Genomic DNA, 12,914 nt, shown 5'->3' on the forward strand with positions numbered 1-12,914 from the left:
TTGATGACGATGACGTACGTGGAGTTATTTCTCTTGTGCAGTAATATCAAGTTTGAGTATGCACTCATTACTCACACATTATTACAGAAGACAAATGTTTAACATAGGCAGTGATTATTGTCGGAAAACTTTATAAAACCACTGAAAACATTTGGTGTCTTGTAAGACTGTAAGTGCTTTAGGCTGATACTAACATAATTAAAAAACAAAACAAAACGAGGTAGGTTATTGACTTTGCAGCATTGCATTCAGGGGGTACCTTTGCCGCAAGAGAGAAACTGAGATACTGAAGTCCTTTAAATATCTTTTACTGAATTCACGGCTTTTAATTTTTTTTTAACTTTATTTGTATACAGTACAGAAAACAGGACAAGTTAAAATAAACAAGATAAAAATGATAGATATTGAATTTAAAGCTTAGATTTTTTGAAACTTTTGAAACCACTCTATGCTACTGTTTCTTTTTCTGCCCTCCCTAAAAATATCATAAAAAACACATTTAATGGGTTGTAATTACCGTCTTCATTTATTGATTTTTATTTTTTCTTTCTTTTTCTTACTTAATGTTAATTAACGGGTTAGATCTCCAAATTATCACAAACAGTGGTGTCGAGGCGATGTTTGATTGTAGTTGGGCTCATCTTTAATTTAAATCCAATTATATTTGGTTTTTCTGGTTAAGAGTGCATTTACACCGTCATTCAGTACTATCAGCTAGAGATTTCATTTACCATTTCTATTATGGAAATGTGATTTAACCTGGATGCAAACACTGATGTGAATAAAACATATGAGAAAAGCTTATTTATTACAGCTAAGAGTAAATCTTTGGGTAACTCATTCAGCATTCTTATAGATCAATAGTAAGCTATTTTTAGTGCACAGAAATGTCCTAAATGTTCTTAATTTCCTCAGTTTGCAGATTTTAAGCATGCATGGAAATTAAAACTGATGCATAAAAAAAGAAGAAAAGAAGAGGCAAGAATGAAAAGAAGGAAGCAGGTGGAGGACAAGCACTACTGGAAGTGACAATCTGAGATGAGAGAGTCTCTGTTTGTTTTGTAGCCTTATTTATCATTCTTTAGACAAATGTTCCCTAGGTGCTGTCAACCTGGAATCCAAGCAGGAAGCTCATTGGAAAAATTGTTTTTTCTTTTAATGGCCCTAAAGAAAAGCAGTGATAACGAGAAGACAATAATTAACTGTCAGCAAGCGATAAAAAGATAAATAAGAGCACAAGACAGAAAAGTATTTAAAGTTGAATGAAATGGAAAAACAGCAACATAAATACTGCAAAACCAAAATGCTAAAAGCTTAAAAGCCATTTAAATGCGGGCTTGGTGCCACCTGTAGATGACTTGTGCCTTTCTTTTAGCAAGACTGTAACCTAAACTTTATGTGACTGCTTTGTCTAACACTTAAAAAATGTCATACCTGCTCTGGTAAAGGTCAGTATATGACATCAAAGTGTGATTGATTCAATAAAAATGTTGTGAAGATTCGGCTCAGTAAGGTTCACACTTTGCAGGTGTGTGTGTGTCTGTGTGTGTCAGATCATCTGACATCTGTGAGGTGTTACAATCTCACCCTGCAGTGACGCCCACTGTGACCGCTGTAAACTAGGAGCGATAATATTTTAAAACTTCACTGCCACACACAAACATAGAAGAAAGAACGCAGATGACGTCATCAGGCATAGCAGGCCTTTAAAGCCAAATAAAGTATGGACACTGCCTTTACAGTAGCTTCATTGTACTTTATAACAAAATATTTTATTATTATAAAACATTTAAATGCCGATATCGGCACTGGCCTAAAAAAAAAAAATCCTGTTTGGGTTAGTCTTTGTTTTCACCATAAGCTGGAGATATGAAAGGTGTGAGACAGACAGAGGGTGAAAGGGAAAAAGAGACGGCCAGTCCAGTGTCACAAACCCTGAGTCCGTGCTGATGAACCTCAGCCACACGACTCTTTTGTCTGCCGTTCCTCATGTGACACGGTCTCACATCTGCACGCACACAAACACGTGCGCTGCATAACAATCGCTGCAGAGCACGACTCAGTGACATTCTCGTCTAAAAAGGCCTTTATTCTCAAAAAGTGCGGGTGTCAAAGATGAACAGGAAAGCGGCGTGACCTCAGTGATGAATAGGTTAAGAAAAAAAAAAGCACAGTTTGACAGATTTGATATGTCACAGAAAAAACTAGTTTGAATTTCATTTTCGCCAAATAATTGTGTGTATCTGTCCTGATATTTGTAAAGATGTATCACTGGAGATGAAGAGAAAATTAATAAGTCGGTGGAAATGGAAAACAACTCCTCAAACTGCTGTTCTCTTACCAACCAATACGTAGCTTCATATTCTCAGGCAGATACACTGTTCCCACCTCACACTTAAAGACAGCAGGCGACCGAGCTTTTGCTGTCAGGGCTCCTTGGTTGTTGAATGACCTCGGGAATACACTTCACCTCATCAGTGTCTTTATTATGTTAATTTATATTATAAATTTTAAAAAAGTCTTGTCATTACTGTGAACACAGATTAAAGAAAATCCATCATTCAGTGCAATTCATTTCACTTTCGTTGAGTGACAAACTGTTGCAATTTCCACGTTTATTAGGCTGTGGGAGAGTGTAACAATGAATCTGAGGCAATGTGTCGAGTTTATTTTTTTAGCTTGTGTTTGTGATCATCAAATCACAGAGTTATCGAGGGTCTCCAGCATAACTCTGTTGTTTTATTTGCAGAACAGCAAAAGTACTGTATATTTTTTAAAATAATTTTTGTACTGCTCCTATGATAATGTCTGATTGGAGTAGGTGGTGCTCAATCAATCCATTTTGTGCAGAGGAAGAGTCCAATTATGTGAGCATGCTCAGTGTGTGAACCACAGAGGCTGGGTTAAAGTGGTTCCGGGTTTTGCAAAGCCAGCTAATACAAAGAAAGCCTGGCTTTGTTAATCAGAGACATGACATCCCTTCTCAAGGTCTCCACAGAAAACATAAAACAGGATGACTACAGATTGTAACTACTCAGTTAGCTTGATAGGTCCATATAAAATAAAGGCAAGGAGTCTGTGTTACACTTTTTGAAACAAATCTACACAAGTTTGGGGTGACTCTATTATTTATTACATGAGTTTGTTTCCACTTGTGGTGACAAGTTTACATGCGCTCAGAGTTTCGTGGTAATTTGGTGCATTTAACAATTTCTTTTGGCTATACAGCATACATCTTTATTGTATTAAAGATGTATTTTATAAAAAATAAGAATTGGTGAACAAGTTTGAATTTATTTTGGATTTACATGAATCCACATGGGATTAGAATCATCAGTACTTTGCACCTAGACCAGATACTTTTGGTATTCATTAGCTATCAAACTGATTGATGACTGTGATGACAGGGTGTATATGTGCAGGCGGGGCAGTGCAAATGTCATCACAGGTCATCTGCCTTAAAGGTGTGAATAGAGGTTTCCAGGACAGATGGGGGGCTGTTATATTCCATATTTATATGTTGTACCTCGTTCCTCTCCTTCAGGGAACAGAGGTTTTAGACATAACTCTTCGGTTTCATGGCACAGACCCAGCTTGTAAGCGTAGTGCACAAATTTTCAAAAATGTAAATATGTCATGACTTTAGGAAGGCCATTCCAGAAGCTTAATATTAGCCTGCTTTATCCATTTTAAAACCAATGTCTAGTGTCTAGCTGTAAACTTCAAGTGAAATCCTCCTTTTTCATTCCTTCGTCCACTTTCATAATGTACTAGTACTAAGGGCAGCAAAACAGCTCTAGAGCATGATGCTACCACGACCATGCTTAAAAGTGTTCTTAGGTATGAAAGTCTCAGGTTTACCCAAACATCCCTCTTGTCATTGTGGCCAAATAGCTTAATGTGTTTCATCTGATCATAAAACTTTTCTCCAGGAGACATTTGCCAAACCACTGTATAGTTTGACTTGCTACCATATGAGCACACAATGTCCTCAGAGCCCTCAGGACTTGGGTTTACAAAAAAGTAGAAGGTGGTGAGAGCCAAAACGCTTATTAAGGATCCCGATTCAGTTCAAAGAGTAATGTCTATTCTGTAAGTCAACTTAGCATTTCATTTAATATTAAGAAGATTCATTAAACAATAACTAAAGTGAACATATGTTTACTACAAAGCTACAAAGAAAAGAAATCTGATGCAGTCACCTCTGTATGGTTCTATCAAACATAAGTAATAAATCCCCAAATCAGCCAGGATGATATACAGAGTAGCAGCCTCTGTGTGAACAAGTCAGAGCCAGTTTAACAGCATTTGTGAGGGAGTTGGCTACATATTGACCAACTCCCAGATAAAAATGTGTTTAACTTATCAAGCAGGATGAATAAATGCAAGCATAATCAGTTAGTCTTCCTTAAGAGCTTGACAGTAAGCAGGAGAAATGTTCTCTATCCTGGCAACAAGTCATCAGCGGAAAACCGGTGATCAGTTGTATGGCTGGAATAATGGTCCCGTGACAAAGTGGGTGAGAACACCATTTGTCCATATTCTTAGTTAACATTCTTGTTTTGATTTAGCCATATGTTAGCCATATCTATAGAGTATTCTGTAATAGGCAAACATGTACTGTCCCGGGTTTGTTTATGTTTTGCACTTTTACAGATTATATAACATACCATCTTGGTTTAAATCAATTCTGATAAAGTTTGTTAAGTTAACATGGTACTGATTTCAACTGTTAATTGGTTTAGTTTGAACTCACCTTACCTACCTGTCTTCCAGGAACAAAAGGAGAAAATGTAGCGTCACTTCCTGTATTTATACCTTCTTGGTTAATCTGAGGTCACAGCTTCCTGTGACCTCAGGTGAAGAAGGGGGAGAATCTTTGCAATTAAAGTTGATTTTAGAGTGTGTTTATAGAGAAATGGATTTATTGTTGTAATATGTATTGATTACACCGTAGAGTTTTTATTGCTAGGAAATAGTAGCAGTATACGTTTGAGTATAGAAATGTTTGCCTTACCTACCTAATATAATAGTCCAGGTTGAGATTGTTTGGTTAAGTGCACTATTTAAGCAGATGAACGCAGGTGTTTGGGGGAAAAGGACCAGGTCAGTGTAGCTGTGTGCATTTTGACCTTAGTTTCCGTTAAGTTCAGTTATGTTTATTTGTACTGAGTTAACTATGGAGTTGAGTTTCTTATTTTCTTAAGTATTGTTTAGTCACAAAATGGTGAATAAATCACTTGCTACACTGGACAGCATCTGTCTCCTGCAATTCTTTAGCCGCTTAGGTCAAGTCCTACCACAGGTCCTGTCTCAACAATATAAATTGGATTAGGAGTGACGACCCCGGTCTGCAACATTCATCAGCTGATTGTACACCATTTCCTTAGACTGTATTGCTCTCATGTTGATCCAGCTCCACTTGACCTCTGGCATGTAATCCTCTAAACACTCTCATATTTATATATACACAGAAACGCTTGGTAAGTACACAGGGACAGGAAAACAAAGAAAGTGGGGCTGCTCATGTGTCCTGTCCAATGAGAAACATTTGATATATTTTTCTAAAGACTTTAAAATTTGTCAGCCTGTGTCAACCTCTGGCACTGCTGGCCAACGGGGTCCTGGTCCATCCTGTGCTACTGTTAATTGAAGACAGGGAAGTGGCTGATGTGATGGAGAGAAGGAAAGTAGAAATATTGTGTGTGCAGGAGATCAAGTGGGAGGGAAGCAAGGCCAGGATCATTGTATCAGTGGGACAGCTTAGATTGAGCAGTTTGGAGAGAAAGTTAGAGATGCAGGGTTGAGATGGTTTCTGCAGAGGAGGGAAAGTGACTACACTAAACAAAGGATGCTGAAGATGGAGCTGCTAGACAGGAGGAAAAGAGGAAGACCGGTTAGCCTTCAAAAGCATTTCATATTTCAGCCTAAATGTTGTAAATATTTAATTTAATTTTTTTTTTACAGTTTTTACAACAAGAAGATTTTGTAGTTTGAACCACCTGTTCAGGTTTTGTATGCCATCTTTCACAACCTCAAAAGCACAGTCACCTTTTGTCTTTAACCTGGATCTTGTCACGGTCCTGGGTCGGTGACCCAGTGTTTTGTATTTTGAATTATTATATAGCCCTTTGAATTCATTATTTATCATTTCTAGTCTTTTGGTTCAGTGTTTTTTAGAGTTCTTAGTCTTCTGGTTTCTGTCTCTGTGTTCCATGCTTGCTCTGTCTACCCTGTCAGCCTAGTCCCCCATCAAGTCCCTGTCTCTGTGTTATGTTTCCTGCTTTACTTTGACGATCTGTGTCCTATGTTAATGTTTTCAGTTTTGCTCCCCCTTGCTGTCGTCATGTTTGATTACTCCCAGCTGTGCTCTCCTCCTGTGCCTCATTTCCCTCGTTATCCCTCTGTGTATTTAAGCCCTGTGTCTCCTTTTGTTTTTTTGCTGTCTGCGTGTCATCCTGTGTATCATCCTCAGTGTTTATGTTTCAGGCTCCTTGTTCCCAGTGTTCAAGTTTTTGTAATGTTTTCTACTCCTCATGTTCTTTTGTTAGTTTAAGTCCCCCACCGTGCTCCGCTTTTGTTTGTGTTTTGTCGTGCACTATCAATAAACTCACTCACAGCTACGCTGTCGTCAGTGCCTGCGCTTGGGTCCACACTCCTCTCATCTCCCGATGATCTGCCTTGCAGATCGTGACAGATCTACAGCAAACAAGCCCTGATCAGCAGACCTCAGAGAGACGTTATGTATGGCTGTAGTAGCTCAGTGATATATGGAGGCATCCGACCATGGAGAGCTCTGAAAGTGATCACCAAAATTTGAAACACTGTTACGAAGACAAAAGTGTGCACTTGTACTTTGTAGATGAGGGTGGGCGTGTCTGTTGCCCATCTTTTTTTTTACCCATCTGTGGTGATGGTGTCTGCTGAATAAAAGTTTAGTCAGTTTGAATCAGTCAGGTTGGTTTTTTGAAGAAAAGCCTCATCATAAACATTCCCACATTGCTTTATCTCGATGCCCTTAACACGAATGTATAATTTGCATAAAAAGCACTTCTCTTTGTTATTTTGTATTTCACATTTGTGCCTAAAATTGTCTCATTAATCCATTATTTCTTCTTTTCCCACGAGCTCTCTGGACTTGTAATGAGCATTTTTCAATACTTTTTGATATTTTATAGATCTAGAGAAAAATCCACAAATGAGCACTAAAAGTAGTTTCTTAATGTTTTTTTTCTCCCCCAAGCAAAGAAAAACAACAAAAAAACCCACCACCAACAACAAAAAACTTTGTCTTCTGGGATGAAAGCATTATGCGGATACTGACGTTATTAGGTGGAAATGTCGATGAGTCATCCAACTAACCCCTGGAGCTTGGACAAGCATCGGACTCTGATTATGAGACAGTCACTGGAAAAAGAAGTGAAGACGAAGTGAAAAGAAGAAATGAGCTGCAATGCTCTGAAGGTTACAAAGTCAGAGCAAAACCAAGCGGGAAATTCACTGACATTTATGAAAGCTACAAGCATGTACACAATACAGGGGACTGCTTGAAAAACATACAAACAAATCATCACAGTCTGCATAATGGAAGAAGGGAGAGAAGGGCACATATTACACACACATGATTTCTTTAATTGTTTAAATCATATTGTCCAAAATCTGAGAAAGATCTGATCTAATGTAAAGGATAATGTTCCTAACCGCACTAGCAAATCCACCAAGAAACGACTCGAGGAGAAGATATCAATGGATATCCAGAATGCCTCTTACTCAAATCTTTTATTTTTATTTCTTTGAGAATTGTAGATAGCCAATATATGCAAGAAAGGATTTTGTAGTTTAGGTAATTTGTTGGAAAGCTGATGCCAGAAATTGAAGGAGAAATATGGAAGAAAAAAACGTTAACCTTGCTAAAGACAGCTATACTAACATCTTTTTGTTATTCCCGTGTTTGGTTATTCTACTTTTATCTCCAGACACTGTCAAAAAATTTACACAAGTTGTATTTTTTTTTAAAGAGATCTAGAAATTTAAGAAATTGAGTTGATCTGAGCGTTTTGACACTATGCCACATTAAAAGTCACTTAAATCGCCCTTCTTCCCAATTCTGATGCTCAGTTTGAACTTCAAAAGACCACCTTGATCATGTCTACCAGCATAAATGCACAGAGTTTCTGCCATTGTTGCCAACTGATTGATCAGATATCCGTGTTAACAAATAGTTAAACAGATATGTTTAATAAAATGTACATTTATTACACGATAATTAATCATGCACAGAAAACTCTTTCAGAAGTACTGATGTCTATCCTGTGAGGTATCTCAGGGTTTGTTATCTGATTAGAAGCTTTTAGCCATCTTCCAAACCAAACTTAAAAACTACTACCCTTTATCTACAGCAGTGTCTACTGCTGTTTACCTTTGCCTTTGCTGACCCATTTATATTCTGCCGAAGTGCATGTACACTTTGTGATTTTTGAGCTACAAAAAACTAAAACTCTGTTTTGTGACATGTTGTTGGATTATGTACAGAAGGTGAGTGCAGGGTTCAAATTGCTATAAAAGCTATATAATACATAAGGAAACCTTGGCTCACCTTCTTTACTCTCAGACCCACTAAAGTTCAATTACTGAATAAAAAGCACAACCCCATTATTAGCACCCAAGACCCATTCTTAAATGGAAAATTAACAAAAATGCTACTTGCGTCACATCACAGCTGCCATCCTTCCTCAAGACATGCGTCACACAATCATATTAACTGAATTCCAAGTAATGCTTAAAATGGAGGGCATGATTCAAACACAATGGCCATTGACTTCAACTTGGAGGTTCACAAGGCCAGAGGATGACAAGGATCAATTAACTTTGACTGATGTGACTTGACAAGCGGTCATTTTGGACATCTTAATGCAGGGGGAGGCAATGGTGTATCTTTAAAGAGATATTGTAAAATTGCTAGGGTGAGTCGTAGTCATCATATTTGGAGCGAAAATACAATTTGAATGCTACATTAGCTAAATTATTTCATTGTTATTTAAAGTAACAGTGACCCCCTGCAACCCTGAAATGTTCCTTTTTAAACACTAGACATTTCAGTTTTGTTGGATTTGCACTTGTTGGATAGGACACATGATTTAGAAATGTCTTCATAACTCATCTTCTGATGTGAATTTTAGAGAAATCTATTAATATGAAACAATCTGTAAGGTAAGCCAGTAAAACACTACAGCAATGCAGAAACATGCATCCAACATTCACCCATGAGTCATCATCACAACGCAATTGAGGGCGCTCTGAAATTCAATTGCCAAACCTTTGCCATCGCTGAATATTATTAGTCATCATCGACCACATTTACAGCTGGGAGAGCATGAGAAAATTAAGGGGCAGACCACACAACAAACGTTTTGGGTCTAAGTCAGATAATATCATTGGTTTTATGACAGTCACACATCCCACCTGCTACTCGGCGGCTCGGAGGCATGAATAAATCACAAGAAATTGGCAAAACAAAAAAAGAGAGGGAAAAAACCCCCATCAATCCTTTGTTTAAATGAAAAAACCCAAAAATAATGAGGGCAATAAAACATGTGGTCTCTGAATGGAAACGCAAGGATTTGAACTGAAGCCCGTGTCTCTGGTGTGATTCAAGGAGGGAAAAAAATGAACCAGACTGACAAGACAGATGGTCAGGACAGATCGGGGTGAGTGATTCCCCTTCTTTGTACCCCGGAGTATGTGGGTCATGCTCACAGGTACAATCGGTCCCATTAGCCCCGTGTTTGCTTATTTTTGGAATTTGATCAAAGATATATGTAGTCATTACGTCATCTGACATTTTGGTAAAACTATATAAAAATTACAAGTAATAAGATTCACACAAAACAGCTGCCACACAGTGAACTGAGGACTTACAGATCCAGCTTTTACTGGCGGTGTGACATCAGGTTTCTGCAAGCATCTGTGCAGAGAGCATGCTAACACAAAGCTACCAGAAAATCAAGAGTCATGTTAAAGCTAAGGGTATGCTAGCGGCGTTTGCTGTGAAATCTCTTCGGTTGGCATTTGACTTAGTTTTGTGTTGTCGGCTTTTCATTAAAGCTTAAACACCAAATGAAAGGTCATATAAATGTCATGCATGACCTGCAAATGCTGCCGATATCTCATGTACTGTCTCATATCACACATAAAAACGTTCCACACACGTGCGTTTGAGGTATAAAGTAGCAGAAAAAATATTCACAAATGTGTAGATTTATATTTACACAAATATACGTAGACCTGTAGACTTGAAACTCCAATTTTACTCATCTATTTAATTTTTTACTAATTAAAGCCTCTTAAATCAGTGACTACAACTGCTCAAATGCACCTTCTCCAGTCACAAATGCCCATATTGCTATCCATAACGCATTATCATCTAATTAATAACAGTGCTAATGTACTCAAACAAAGGTTTGTAGAAACTTGCCCTAGCTCTGTGTGCTAGGTGGTTGTGAATCTAGCAGGAAAGCATGGAGCCAGCTCAGTCTTCTGCTTTCTGATTGGCTGATCTCTATGTGAAGCCCTCCTCCCAACAGCGCAGGAATTCGTGATTTTGTGACTATAGAGGGCTCATTGGAGCAGCTGCATTCACTAATTTTAGAGGTTGTGGTTGAAAGTAGCAAAAAGAATAAATATGAGTATATTTTGAATTACAAGTGAGTAGCTCTCTGTATATTTGTATAAATATCAATCTGTAGGCCTACTTGTGGATATCTTTTCTGCTATTCTATAAATTAAAAAAAATAAAAATTCAAAATACAATTTTTTTTAAATTAATGGATTTATTTATTCACATATTCTTTCATTTTATCCTGCAGTTGCTCACATCACCTTATAAAGAGTATATTTACCAGCATATAGGGGACAACCGACCAAAATTTAACAGGGGGACATTTTCTATTATATAAAAAAAAATTAAGTAAAATCAAAAGAGTGAGTACATTCATACTATCAGTGCAATAATGCACTTTCTGACCACAGAAAACATGCTATAAACTAAAGCGCACAGCAAGACATTTACATTTATAAGTGTGCTCTTCTGTAAAGCGTCCTTGGGTTTCTTCAAAGGCGCTATACAAATACAAGTTGTTATTAATAATATTATTACAACAAGAGTCAGTCTTATGCACTGGGCTACCTTCACAGGCTACACAACAAAAAAGAACAACAAATAACTTACTATAAACTACACATGGTACACTTAGCTATAACCATGCGCAGACGGTACATTAGAATATGACTAATGTGGACCCAAAATGCAGATTCAAAGTCAAAGTTGAGGTGAACAAAAGCGAATTACATAAAAAAATGAACTCATTCATCACAGATGGGCAAGGAAACACATGAGCTGACAACAGTACAACAAGACAAAGTGCTAATGAAAACTGAGGCTTTAAATAGACACATGAGGTAATTATGAAGTAATACCACAGCTGGGGAAAACAAGGCACAGGTGACAAGAATCAAACGATCAAGACAAGGGGGAAGTAAACTTAATACAAGGCACGAGATAGTACAGAGTACCAAAATAAAGCAGGAAACAACAACACACCTACAGAAGCACATTTAACAGACATGGACACCACTGGGGGGCAGAAAAATCGAAAGTCATGGAATAAACTATAAAGAAAATTTGCTATAATAGCAAAGTACAAAAGGAGAAATAACCAACAGCTAGAGTCTAGAATGCAAAAACCAAAATGACCAGCACCAACCAGAAACATAAAATAACTAGAGAACCAACTTCTGCCAAGGCAGCCCACTCTCTGGGCACTATTTACTGTTAAGGGAATAATATTGTGTATTTTGTATATATTCATTTTGTTGCCTTTTTTCTTATTCAGCTTAGTTTGAGAAGTTTTCAGTGCAGAAAAATCAAGCGCCACCTGCAGACTTTAATTTTGAATCTAATTATTTTAAAAATTCTTTTTATTTATGTTGATATAATACATGTTTAACATTCATTTGACTGTTTACTGACTGTTCATTATGATTATTGTTTATTCCCTGCTCTGACCTGTCCCTAGGAAGGTCTGTGCGTAACAACCAGGCGGACCCAAAGATCCGTGCGTCAGCAGACGTGTGCTGGGCACACTCAGTTTCCCTCCCTAATGAAGGTGTTACATAGCGAAGCTGTTGTAAAGCAGTGTCTTGTGATTAAATTGTGTGTTCATGAATCTTTACAGTAACTGCTAATTCTTTTGTCAGGTGAAGATACAAATGTTGCAAATGCTTCATGGATACCACTCATCATTGGATTATTTTTTCTATTTTCTATTATTTTCTTTAATTTTGGTTAAGTCATCCATACTCTGTGACAGCCTCATATAAAGCAGCAGTAAAGAGACCATCCAGGTCTCTAACTGCTGTGAGTTTTCTGTGTTTGTATGAAACGTGTGCTGTGCGTGCCATTTTGTGATCTACAGAGCCCCTTGTGGACATTTTGAGATAAGTGGTTTACTATCTCAGCGAAAGTTGATGTTATTGCAATTAAAGTCAATTGTTTGTCTCTGTTTTCTAGGAAACCGCATTATCACCCACACGATTTCTGTCATGACTGCACGGAATTTAATTACTGCTGGAAAGAAGTTTAATGTAAACAGTGCTTATAACACGCCTGTGGGGCTTTATCACAGACAGTTAAGGAAACTCTTAGATTGTTGCACTCTTTCTGGCAGAAGACTTTGGCCAATTTGAATAACAAACCACAGCAAAAAATGCCACTGAATGGTCAGGTACAAGAGCTAGACTGAAAATGAGTGAAAAAGCACCCAAAGTCATATGAGTCTAATGTAAGATTGGAAAAAAAAAATAAGGGTTTATCTCCTTAATGTATTTTGAATTAATTTTTTTTTATAGCTTTTTGG

This window comes from Pelmatolapia mariae, linkage group LG7 (genome assembly GCF_036321145.2).
Source record: "Pelmatolapia mariae isolate MD_Pm_ZW linkage group LG7, Pm_UMD_F_2, whole genome shotgun sequence".
Lineage (NCBI taxonomy): Eukaryota > Metazoa > Chordata > Actinopteri > Cichliformes > Cichlidae > Pelmatolapia > Pelmatolapia mariae.